Source organism: Chiloscyllium punctatum, chromosome 24, assembly GCF_047496795.1.
Source record: "Chiloscyllium punctatum isolate Juve2018m chromosome 24, sChiPun1.3, whole genome shotgun sequence".
Lineage (NCBI taxonomy): Eukaryota > Metazoa > Chordata > Chondrichthyes > Orectolobiformes > Hemiscylliidae > Chiloscyllium > Chiloscyllium punctatum.
Genome location: NC_092762.1, coordinates 12,491,765 through 12,504,959, shown reverse-complemented (window position 1 = coordinate 12,504,959; position 13,195 = coordinate 12,491,765). Strand labels below are relative to the sequence as shown.

The following is a 13,195-nucleotide window of genomic DNA, read 5'->3' as shown; positions in this document are numbered from 1 at the left end:
GTCCATTGAAAAAAAACATAATTTACTCTTTCCCACAATTTCCTGTCACAAACCTATTCACTGAAGTACAGTTTTTGTTAAACTCTGTCCCATCCTGTTCCTTTTTGATTACCTTCAGCCACATCCCCATACTGTTCCGATGCTTCACCTTTTCTTTTTGGATTTGGAAAGCTCCTTTCACCTGGACCCTGTCCCTGCATCCTCTCTCTTAGTTTAAAGCCCTGTCCATAAACCTACTGTCATGATTGGCCAGGACACTAGTCCCATCACGGTTCCAGTGGGACCATCCTATTGGATATTTTTATAAATCAGGTATGGGATGTGGGTGTCTCTGACTGACCAGCCTTTATTGCCCAGCCCTAGCTGCCCTTGAACTGAGTAACTTGCTCGGCCATTTCAGAGGGCAATTGAGAGGGAAACACTTTGCTGTGGGTCTGTCATGCAGACCACGTGAGGATGATCAGATCTCGTTGTCAAAAGGAAAGTGGGCGGTACAGTGGCTCAGTGATTAGCACTCCTGCCTCACAGCACCAGGGTCCCAGGTTCGATTCCAGCCGCGGGCGACTGTGTGGAGTTTGCACATTCTCCACGTGTCTGCGTGAATTGCCTCTGGATGCTCCGGTTTCTTCCCACAGTCCAAACACGTGCAGGTCAGGTGAATTGGCCATGCTAAATTGCCCATAATGTTAGGTGTATTAGGTCGAGGGAGATGGGTCTGAGTGGGTTACTCTTTGGAGGGATGGTGTGGACTGGTTGGGTCGAAAGGCCTGTTTCCACACTGTAGGGAATCTAATCTAAGGGATTGGGATTTTTGTACATCAGCAATGGTTTCATATTTGTTTATGGATTGTTAATTGATGTTTTTAAAATTATTGATTTTAAATTCCACCATATCTTATGATGGGATTCAAACCTGCCTCACCTGAAATTAGCTGAGGTTTTGGATAAATGTCCTAACAATAATGTTACTAGACCATCACTTCACCTGCTCACTGGTTGCTCATCCCTGAGCACTGACACATGAAGCTAAACCCATTCTTCCAACATGACTGTATGATCCTGAAGTCTTCCAGCACCCCAGTGATATCACTCAGTCTCCCTCCATGTGGTATCCCTCACTGTGAGGGTCTAATTGCTGCCTCTGTCCGCGTCTCTCACTCTTGCAGCTGCTCCAGATCCTGAGCTAACAGAATTCTCCACTCCAGAGAGACTCAACAGCACAGACCAGGGATGGAGTTTGGGATTTTCCAGATCTCTGTGGGGTTCATTTCCATTCTCCTTGTGTAACCCTCACTGCATCAGTCTAATTTCCCATTCTGTCTATTTCTCTGTCTCCTGTAGGTACTCAGGAAGTTGCTGACTCAATAGACTTCCCAACTGCTGTGTGTCTCATCCATCACCTCATTGAAGATGGTTGGTCAGCCAGAGAGACAAAGGGCAGGGAGATCTGGAGCCTTCAATAAATCCTGCAGTTAGGTAAGATCACTCATAGTGCACAGAGCAGAGATCAATGAGAGGGCTCCAAACATCGCTACCAAGACAGGACACAGATACAGTGCTGGATGGGGAGCACCGTATAGACACACCCCGTGCTCAATCACCACGTCTACTTTAACTTATGTTGCACTGAGACAGCATCGGGAGTTCATAGTTATCAATCCAGTCCTGTGCTGTCTTAGCGAGCATCAGTACAACAGAGGGGAGAGTAAGCCTCCGACAAGAGGTTGTGAATGCTGCCTGGGATCTTTCTGTTCTGTGTTCTCCATCCAACACTATACTAAGACTCACTACTCTGCAACACCATCTGTGGCATGGCTTGTGCACCAGTGTCTTCAGTCATTTTTAACTCCTACAATCGTCCCTGTCCCTGTAACCTCCTCCCTTCCCGATACTCCCTCCACATATTTGAGACATACTGCATTCTAGACTACCATCACTATCGTTGTAACTTGCTTCAGTGTCTACAACATGCCTTATTTTGGTACACTAATCCTCTTTAGCTGGATACAGAGTGATACAGCACTGAAACAGAACCTGTGGTCAAACCCCTCAATGCTGCCCATGTTTCATATACTCAATGAGTCTCATTTGCCTGCATTTGGCCCTTATCTCTTCAAACCTTCTTCTCTCCATGTACCTGCCCAAATGTCTTTTCCATGCTGTAATGTTTTTGTTTCTCCCATGTGCCTGAGGCAGTCTGTTCCGTTTATGCACCATCCTCTGTGGATAATGTTCCCCCTCAGCTCCCTCTTTAAATCCTTGCTCTCTCTCACCTCCCCTTTATATCCTCTAGTTTTGGACTCACCTACCCTTGGTTATTCACCATTCTTAGGGTCACCTCGTGGCCTCCTCTGCCCAAGGGAAATATTTAGGACAATGTTACAAATATCTCCAACGTATGTAACAAAGTGCTGGCCAATGTCGGCAAATGTGCCAAATGTCGCTTTCCCCACCCTGTCCACCTGTGATGCCACTTCCGAGGAACAATGTAACTTGCACCCCCTGGTCTCTCTCTCTCTCTCTCTCTGTTCAACAACCCTGCCCAGAGCCCTTCCATTAACTGTGTTAGTCCTCCCTGGTTTGTCTTAACAAAATCCAACACCTGAATTAAACTCCATCTTTCATTCCTTGGCCCACTGGCCCAGTTGGTCAAGATCCCCTTTGATAACCGTATTTACTGCCCACTACACCATTCATTTGATCATCAACAAACTTTCGCACAATCACTCCTATATTTTCAACTAAATTGTTTATGTCGATGATGCACATCAGTGGACCCAGCCCTGATCCTTTCTTCAATAATGGAATCAAACCATATTCTTGTCATAGAGCCATACAGCATGGAAACTGACCCTTCAGTTGATACCCACCATCATCTAAAACGAAACTCTTCCCAGCTGCCTGTTGCTGTCCCGTATCACTCCAACCCTTCCCCATTCACCTGTTTTCCAAATATCTTTTAAACGTTGTAATTGTACCCACATCAACCCCTTTCTCAGGAAGGTCATTCCACACTCAAACCACCTTCTGTGTAGCAAATTGTCCCATATCTTTATTTTGAACATCTCTCTCCTCTAACCTTAAAAATGTGGCCCCTCCTCTTGAGACTCCCCCATCCTGAGGAAAAGGCAACTACCATTAAATTGTTCTATATATCTAATTTTTTTCATAAACCTTTATAGCATCACGTCTCAACCGCCAGGCTCCAGTGAAAAAAGACTCAGCCTATCCAGCCATTTTTCAGATCTCAAGCCTTCCATACCCAGCAATATCCTGGTAAATCTCTTCTGAACGTCCTGCAGCTTAATAATATCCTCCCTGTTAACTGGGCGACCAGAACTGGACCGAGTATTGCAGAACAGGCCTCACAAATGTCTATGCAAACTCAACATGACGTCCAAATCCTACACTCTATGGCCTGAGCAATAGTCAGGCATGCAAAGCACTGTCTTATTCGTCCTGTGATGCAGCCTTCAAGGATTATGTACCTGAACCCGGAGGTCCCTCTGCTCTAAAACACTAATCAAGGCCTGAGCATTAATTGTATAAGCTCTACCCTTGTTTGTTTTACAAAATGCATTACCTCGTATTTATTCAGATTGAATTCCATCTCTAGTTTTTCAGCCCATTCACTCCCTTCATCAAGATCCCTTTGTAATCTCAGAAAACCTCCTTCACTGTCCATGATGCCACCCTCCAGCCTGCCAGCCCATCACACATGGCTGTCAGTTGTACACATACCTTTGCTCGGGGCTCCACAATTCCTTCCCCAGCATCCCACAGTGTCCTGTGATACACTTAATCAGGTTCTGGGACTTGCCATAGCTTTGAGTTTTAAAACCTCCAGCGCCACCTCTTTTATAACATGCACTCTTTTCAAGTCATAGAGATATACAGCATAGAAACAGACCCTTCGGGCCCCAACTCATACTGGCTTACCCGGTCTAAATAAATCCATTCCCTTTTCCAGCATTTGGCCCATATACGTCTACACCCTTTTAGATTAGAATACTTACAGATTAGATTAGATTACTTACAGTGTGGAAACAGGCCTTTTGGCCCAACAAGTCCACACCGACCTGCAGAAGCGTAACCCACCCATTCCCGTACATTTAACCCTTCAACTAACACTACGGGCAATTGAGCATGGCCAATTCACCTGGCGTGCGCATCTTTGGACTGTGGGATGAAACCGGAGCACCTGGAGGAAACCCACGCAGACACGGGGAGAATGTGCAAACCTCCACACAGTCAGTCGCCTGAGTCGGGAATTGAACCCGGGTCTCTGGCGCTGTGAGGCAGCAGTGCTAACCACTGTGCCACCATGCCCCCCACCCTTACTATTCAGATGCCAATTTTAAATGTTGTAATTGTATCAGTCTCCATTACTTTCTCTTTCAGCTCATTCCATACACACATCACCATGTGTGTGAAGAAGCTGTTCCTTCAGTCCCTCTGTAAACCATTCACCTCTAACCTTAAACCTATGCCCTCTATTTTTGGACTCCCCAACTTCTGGGAAAAGGCCTTGAATGCTTACCCTATCCATGCACCTCATGTTCATATAAACCTCTGTAAGGTCATCCCTCAGTCTCCGATTCTCCAGTGACAGTAACCCCAGCTTATTCAGCACCAACCCGGGCAATATCTTGTTAATCTTTTCTGAGTCCTTTCAAGTTTCACAACATCCTTCTTGCAGCAGAGAGACTGGAATTGCAGAGAACTCCAATTGTGGTCTAACGTATTACTCTTGTTCCCTGAACTCCCCAGTCTTTCTCCACAGTAAGTTCTGGAGTGAAAAAAATTGTTTAGGATCTTAGCAAATATCCTGCAGTTCCAAACATCGATGGCCTCATTGATCTTTAACGGACACTATTTTGTCCTGAGTTACTTATGCACTCTTAATATACTGATACAATCACTTTTGGATTCCCCTTTCCTTCTCTGCTGAGGCTATTTCATTTCGCCTTTCTCCATTCCTGTTTTCTACTCAAAGTGTATTCCAACAGCCCCTGTATATCCTCAGGGATTCCCTTGATCCAGCTGGCTATACCTGACATGTGCCCCCTTTTCCTTGGCCAGACCCTCAATAGACAGCCAGTGTTTCCGAATGCTGTCAGCATTGACCTTCACACAAACAGGAAAATGCTGGCGGTGATCGATCAGTTTATCTCACTTTTAAAATATTCTCACTTGCCAAACTTCCCTTTCCCTGTAAATAATTCCCTTCCCCAATCACATTTTCAAAGTTCCTGACTAATACAATCAAGATTGGTCAGGCTCCATTTTATAACTTGCACTTGTGGACCAGGCCTGTCCTTTTCTAAAGCTATTTTCAAACTACTAGAACTGTGGTCACTTTGGCAAAACGCTTTCCCACTCACACCTCAGTCCCCTTCCCTACCTTGTTTCCCAAGGGGAGGTCACGTTTTGCCCCTTTCTCTTTTCAGGCCATTTACATATTGATTGGGAGTTTTCTGGAACACAATTACCAAATTCCTCCCTTGCAAACACTGAACACTGGCAGTCCCAGTCTAGGTTTGGAAAGTTCATAAACTGTACCATAACAGCCCTATTATTATGGTTGATATTTAAGATGTCCCGATATATTTGTCCCTCAGTTTGCCACAGATTATTCGGGGTCAGCAGTCCCATCGTATCAAAGTGATGACCCATTCTTATTTCTCTGTTCCACTAACACAGCTTCACTGGGCAATCCACAGGAATATCCTCTCTAAGTACTGCTGTGATGATTCATGCAATCAAAACCCACCACCACACGTCCTCTCTTGCCTCCTCTTCCTGCAGCATCTCTACCTCCTTGAAACAATGAACTGCCAGTCCTGCCCCTCCCTCAGCTGTGTTTCTGTAATAACTATAATATCCCAGTCCCATGTTCTAATCCATGCCTTGAGTTCATCTTCCTTAGCTGTCTGGCCCCTTGCATTGAAATAAATGCAGTTTAATCATCAGTTTTCCCCCATTCCCTGCTATGTTCTTGCCTGCCTTGTCTGCTGAAATTCCTGTCTTTAACTCGTGTACCAGCCTCAATCTTCTTACAGGCCTTACGTCTATTTTAAGGTCCAACACCCTGCCAGACTGGGTTATATCCTCTCAAGCAGCTCTAGCAATTCACCCCACCAGGATATGGGTCCCTCTCCCGCTCCCAGTTGAGATGCCTTTCCCCCCCCCTGTCTCCCTGTGCTGACACCTTCAGGGATCTATGGACTTGTCCACCAAGGTCCCTGTATTCCTCAGTACTCCGCAAGGACCTTCCGTTTATTATGTCTGTACTTCTCTTATCGTACCTCCCACAGAGTATTACCTCACTTCGATCAGAACTAAACTCTGCTTAGATTATCATCTGATCGACATCGGACTGCAGACAGAGACCACCCTCCTCACTGTGAACAACACCCTCCCCTTTCATGTCACCTGCAAACCGACTAATGATACCTTCTGCTTTCACATCCGAGTTATTAATGTTCAATGGTTCCTGCACAGTTCCCTGTGGTACACCCGGTGGTGAAAATATTCTATCCACAAATTTTGCATCCAATTTGCCAACTTGCCTTGGAACCCAGTCCTTTTGGACCAGCCTTCCATGTTGGATCTTGTTTCAGGACTTAGTCAAGTCCATGTTTACCACGTCATCTGCACTGCCTTCATCGATATACTTAAGCACCATTTAAAAAAAAACTGAACTGAATTCCTCAGACAGTATCTTCCTCTGTCAAATCCATGATGACTAAACCAAGTTGATCCTTACGTTTGCAAGTGTTGATTCATCCTCTCAATTGTTTCCAATAATTTCCCTCCCCCTGCTGTCAGACTATCTGCTCTGTAATTACCTGACCTATCCCTGCTGCCCTTCTTGAACAAAGGAACCACATTATCGATCCTCCAGTCATTCAGCACTTCACCTGTGGCCAGCAAAGTATTATATATATCCACCAGGGCCCCAACAATCTCTGGGTAATTAGCATGGGGTCAAAGAATGCTGGTCCAGGCAGTGACACCCACATCCCATGAATGAATAAATAATACATATGTCCCTCCCTCTCTCTGCAAACCCCTCCAGCTGCAGCAATCCATACTGGCTTTGTAACACCGTTCAGGCCCTGACCACTCTCTGTAACACTCTCACCACCTCCAGCATCTTCATCTCTCCCTGTTTCTATCATGTCAATAAACCTTTACAACGATTCCCCTTCCCACTGCCCTCGTCCTGCGAGCAGACCCATTGCAATGCCTTTAAAACTTACTCTAAAACTCTCTCTCACTTCAGGATTTTATGTACTTTGTGGTGATCTTCTCAGTCTCATAATCTGATATGATCCATTTTGTCCTGAGTGAGGGACTGGTGGGGATTTCTTGCTGAGTTTTTGTCTGTTTCAGTGGAATGTCCTTTTGTTGAGTATTTTACACTGTTCCTTCAAAGGTTTTCCACTGTTCATTGACAGGCACATATTTCAGTCTGTTTAGCCTGTTTACCTTGGTCAGTTCTCCTCTCAAACCCATGTAATTGGCTATTTCTGTTTCTAGTTGTCCTTTCTGTGATTCACTTTAAAACTTTATATTTCTTTAAACTGCACTTTATTACAATTTCCCAGAGGATCTCTCCAGGTGACATTACTCATTCATTAAGTTTTATCACACAACAGTCGCTCTGAGATAGTTATGTCCCTCGCCAGTTGCACAATGAGTTATTCCAAGAAACACTGAAAAAAATTATTTGAACTCCTCTTCCTATATCACTGTTGTCAGTGTGATTGTCCCAGACTTTGCGAATATTGACGTTTCACTAAATGTTCACCATGCCTGTATTAAACATTCCAATGAATTCCTATTTATTGCAGTGATGAGCCATGAAATGCTGTTCGGTGGGTGGTCGAAAACTGTTCTGCTGCTTGTGTCCTTGGCAAGGAGTAGCCAGAATTTACATTCAGACTGACTCTACTTCATGATCTGATGTCAAATGCTTTCTCTGTAATGCCTTTCTTACCCATTATTTTAGCGTCGTCCATTTTGCCTGAATTTGCACAAGGTTGTGAACCATTGAATATTTATGTTTCACCTTTTGTTCGCCCTGTAACCACATCTCTCTGGTGTCTAAATCCCTTTTATCTCTGTGTCACAAATCCATATACCTTGTTGCAGAGACTTTGTCCATTAATAAAAAACATAATTTCCTGTCACAAATGGATTTGCTGATCTACAGTTTTAGTTAAACTTTATCCCATCCTGTTCCTTTCTGTTGTCTTCAGTCACATTCCCACGCTGCTCTGATGCTTCACCTTTTCTCTTTGGATTTGGAAAGCTCCTTTCACCTGAAGCCTGTCCCTGCATCATCTCTGTCAGTTTAAAGCCCTGTCCATAAATCTACCAACGTGATTGGCCAGGACATTGTTCCTCTGGAACTGTGCTGGGACCAATCTGAATGGATTTTTAAAAAAATCAGGTATGGGATGTGGGTGTCTGTGGCTGACTAGCCTTTATTACCCATCCCTTGCTGCCCTTGAGCTAAGCAGCTGTCTCGCCCATTTCACAGGGTCATTGAGAGGCAAACACTTTGCTGTGGGTATGTCGTGCAGACCACATGAGAGTGAACTGTTGTCTTTCTCTGAAGGTCAAGTGTTTGGATTTTTATCAATACTTATTTATGGATTGTTAATTCCAACTTTTAAAACATATAGTCATTTAAAATTCCACATGGTTAGAAGTTAGAAAGAAGAAGGGGGTGGTCACTTTGTTGGGACTGTATTGTAGACTGTTGTAGACCCAACAGATACCAGAGGAGCAGCTGTGTAGAGAGATTGCAGATAACTATAGGAATAATAGAGGTGTGCAGGCTGGAGATTTTAATATTCCCTGTATTGACTGGGCCACCTAGAGTATAAAAAGACCTGGACGGAGAGCAATTTTTCAAATGTGTCCAAGGAAGGTTCCTAAATCAATATGCCGAGGGCCCTACTCTACTCAGGCAGGTGCAACACTGGACCTCCCTCAGAAAACCAGGTCGGGCAAGTGACTGAAGTGTCATTCAGAGAGCACTTTGGGTCCAGTGCCCACAACTGTCTTCGTTTTAACATAGTTATGGAAAAAGATCAGCAGGTCCACAGATTGAAGAGGAAAACTGGAACAGGGCCAGGTTTGGGGCCATTCTGCAGGATCTGGCCAGCGTCAATGCCGTGAATTTAAAATTGCACAACGCCCAGTTATAATCCAACTCGCTTTGGAAGGGCTGGTGATCACTGTAACAGATGAAAGGCTTAAACTAAATTTCTTTGATATTATATTCCATGACACTCCATCCTGTTGCTATAAATTCTGTACCTTAGGATTGTGCTCCACAACCACCTGATGAAGAAGCAGTGCTCTGAAAGCTAGTGCTTTCAAATGAACCGGTTGGACTGGAACCGAGTGTCGGGTGATTTTTAACTTTGTCCATCCCCAGTCCGACACCAGCACCTCCACATTATGATTCTAATCGATTGGGTGAGTCTGTTTGAAGGAAAAGGAACAACTGGCAAATGGGAGGCTTTTCAAAGTGTGATCTTAAGAATCCAGGACCAGTCTGCCCCATTGGGGTGAAGCGAAAAGCTGGCAGGGTTAGGGATCCTTGGCTGATGAGGGATAATAAGGCTCTGGTCTTTAAATGAAGACTGCATTCATTGGGTTTAAGATTTCAGTATCTACATATTCTTAAAGACACGATCAATCTGTGGAGACCCTACAATCCTCTCAGTCCCTGTAATTCTCCCAATCTGCAGAAGTCATTCCAATGCCTGTGACTCTTTCAATACAGTTCCTACAAGACCCTCTATCTATGTGATAGCTTTTCATTGCCAGCACCCACCCTGTCAATGTCAGCTCCTCCAGTGTCTCCATCCACCTAGTCCAATCTCTGCAGTGCTCTGTATAATCAGCCTCACTGTGCCTGGAATCTGGCTTCAATTCCAACCTTGGCCGACTGTCTGTGTGGACTTTGCATGTTCTCGCTCCAACTGTGTGGGTTTCTTCCGGCTGCTCTGGTTTACTGCCACAGTCCAACATTTGCACGATACGTGATTGGCCATCATAAATTGCCTGTAGTATTCAGGCAAGTGTGGTTTAGGTGAGTTCACCATGAGGAATGCAGGGTTTATTGGACAGGGATAGGGATGGGTCTGGTTAGGATGCTGTTTAGAGGGTTGGTGTGGACTTGTTGGGCCGAATGGCCTGTTTCCACACTGGAGATTCTATTCAGGTTATTGTCCAGTACTGTCAACCATCCCTGTCTCTTGAACCTTGCTTCATCCCCAATACTCCCCATATCTGTGTAATCTCCAACAGACTCTAAAACACTCCTTGGCGATGTAAACTTCTCTAGTCTTTACAAAGATCGATATGACTGTCACCGCTTCCTGCTTTTAGAACCCTCTCTATAACTGTTGCCATTCATTACATCACTCCCAATCACTGTTCCATCCTGAAACCCCCAAAAACATTTATATCTCTGTAAACTCATCTGGACTATCTATCCTTCCTTTTGACAATCCCGTTCTGAGACTTTCTCTATATCAAAAAAAGTCATTAAATGTAGGTAACCCTTATTATTGTAACCTCCCTCCAGCCTTACAGCACTGAGGATCTGGAGAACCTTTTTTCAACCCGACAGCCATCTCTGTGTCTGTAATCTCCTCCACTCCCCATAATACATTCTCTCTGAGCTCCTCTGTAGTCCATTAAACAATCTTTAACACTGTCTGTGTCAGTGTAACCTTCACCAAAAACACAACCTTCCCTATCTGTGTAAATCCCTACACCAGTCCCTATCCCTCTCAGCTCCGTCTAACAATACAACCCTCCATGTCTGTGTATTCACCTTCAGTCCCTACTCACCTCCCTATCTGTGTAAACTTCTCCATGCATTTTTGCTTCAGTCTCTTCAACTGTCCCTGTCAGTGTAATATCTTCCAATGCCGAAAACTCCCCTCTCTTTAACTTTCTCAGGCCACACAACCCTCACTATCTGTGACCTACTCCTGTGGGAGAACCCTCCCTCTGTGAACTGCTCCAAATCTTCAACTCTCCATAAGCTCCTGCAGCTCTCACAGTCCTCCTTGTGGATGGAATCTCTTCCAGTCCCTAAAATGCCATCAGTCTGTGGAGACCCTACCACCATCCCTATCTGTGTTATCCTCTCAGGTCCCTGCAACACTCCCGATCTGTAGATCCCACTCCAATGCCTGTGCCTCTCCCGATCCTGTTCCTACAAGACTCATTAACAATGTAACATCCTCCCGTCACTATCACCCACCCTGTCAATGTAAGCTCCTCCTGTATCTCCAAACATTTACCCATCTCCATAACCTACTCCAACTCTTACCCCCATCTGTGTAAACATCACTCTCCACTCAAACCCTCCTTACTGCAGGAACTTCCTTCTGTTTGTGCTGTGCTCCCTTATCTGTGAAACTGTCTCCAACCAAACTTGCTACCCAATCTCTCAAAAAAGAATCCAGATTCCACAGCCTCCATGTCTAAATAACCCCCAGAACCTAAGCCTTCCTATATCTATAAACATCTTCAGTCATGATGACCCTCCATATCTCTGTTTGTTCTGCAAGATGATACAAACCTCTTTATCTCTGTAATCTGCTCAGCTCCCTAAAACAGTCCCTGTCTGTGTAATCCAGCCCAGTCCTACAAACATCCTTATCCCTGTAAACTTCTCTATCCCTCCCAACATTCCCATCTCCATGAACCCCTTTCAGCCCTACAGCTCTCCACATTTCTGTAACCTCCTGTGGCTCTATGGTCCTCTCTCCCTGTGAAATCACCTCCAGTCCCCACACCCCTCCCAATCTGGGTCCTCTGCTCCAGATCAGCCCATTGGTATCTCTGTAAACACCTTCGCTCCTGACAACTCTTCCCATTTGTGTAACCTCGTTCAGACCCCATACTCTCCAGCTTCCTGAATCCTCTTCCTGCATTGCAACCAAAACCACATGTTTCTGTAATATCCACCAGTGCTTACACCCTCCCCAACTCAGTAACCACTTACAGTCCGAACAAAGCACCTAAACTGTGAATCCTCTCATTACCCTACAATCCTCCCTCCCTCCCCAAATGCTTTCATCACCATGAAACCTCACAATTACTGAAGCCTCCTTTTAGAACTGCAACCCTCCTACTGTCTGCAAAATCCTCCTGTCCTGATATCCCTCCCTGACTCTGTAATCCCCACCACCCTCTAGGGAACATGGCAGAGGAGACAAGATTTGTAGCGTCTAGACCATATTACGGAGGTAGAATTCTGGGAATTACAGATTTGGTCTAATGTTTGTGGTGTGCAGATTATTGGCGAGGACTCTAAAGAAAGGATTTATGACTACTTGGAAAGCCATAGTTAAATTAGAGACAGCATGGGTTTGTGAGGGGCAGGTCATGCCTCACAAACCTTATTGAATTCTTTGAGGATATGACAGAATATTTTGATGGCTCATTCAGAAAAGAAGGATGATTGGGATACAGGGAAATCTGTCTGTCTGGATACAGGATTGGATGGCCCAGAGAAGACAGAGGGTGGCAGCAGATGGACAGTATTGAGCCTGGAGCTCAGTGACCAGTGGGGTTCTGTAACAATCAGCTCTGGGACTCTGCTCTTTGTGATTTTTATAAATGACTTGGATGTGGATGTTGAAGAGTGGGTTAGTAAGTTTGTCAATCACATGAAGGTTGGTGGAGTGGTGGGGAATGTGGAGGGCTGTTGTAGGTTGCAATGGGACATTGACAGGACGCAGAGCTGGGCTGGAAGTGGCAGATGGAGACCAATCTGGAAAAGTGTGAAGTGATTCATTCTGGAAAGTCGAACCTGAATATAGAATACAGTGTTAAAAGGCAAAATACTTGGCAGTGTGGAGGAACAGAGAGATCATGGCGTCCATGTCCATAGATCCCTCAAAGTTGCCACGCACGTTGGTAGGGTTGTTAAAAAGGCATATGTTGTGTTGGCTTTTCTTAGCAAGGGGATCGATTTCAAGAGCCGTGAGGTTTTACTGCATCTTTATCGCGACCTGGTGTGACCACACTTGGAATATTGTGTTCAGTTCTCATCCCATCTTTACAGGAAGGGTGTGCACGTTTTAGAGAGCGGACACTGGAGATTTACCAGGATGCTGCCTGGAATGGAGGGCATTTCTTATGGAGA

At 45.0% G+C, this 13,195-nt stretch overlaps 1 long non-coding RNA gene across 1 annotated transcript in view; it reads left to right on the top strand.

Moving 5' to 3' along the window:
• The window catches only part of LOC140494443 (uncharacterized), an 81,739-nt gene that overhangs the window by 35,453 nt on the left and 33,091 nt on the right, over positions 1-13,195 (top strand). Inside the window, exon 5 of the long non-coding RNA XR_011963965.1 lies at positions 1,342-1,476. This is a non-coding gene — a long non-coding RNA (uncharacterized lncRNA). The remainder of the gene's footprint in view (positions 1-1,341; positions 1,477-13,195) is intronic.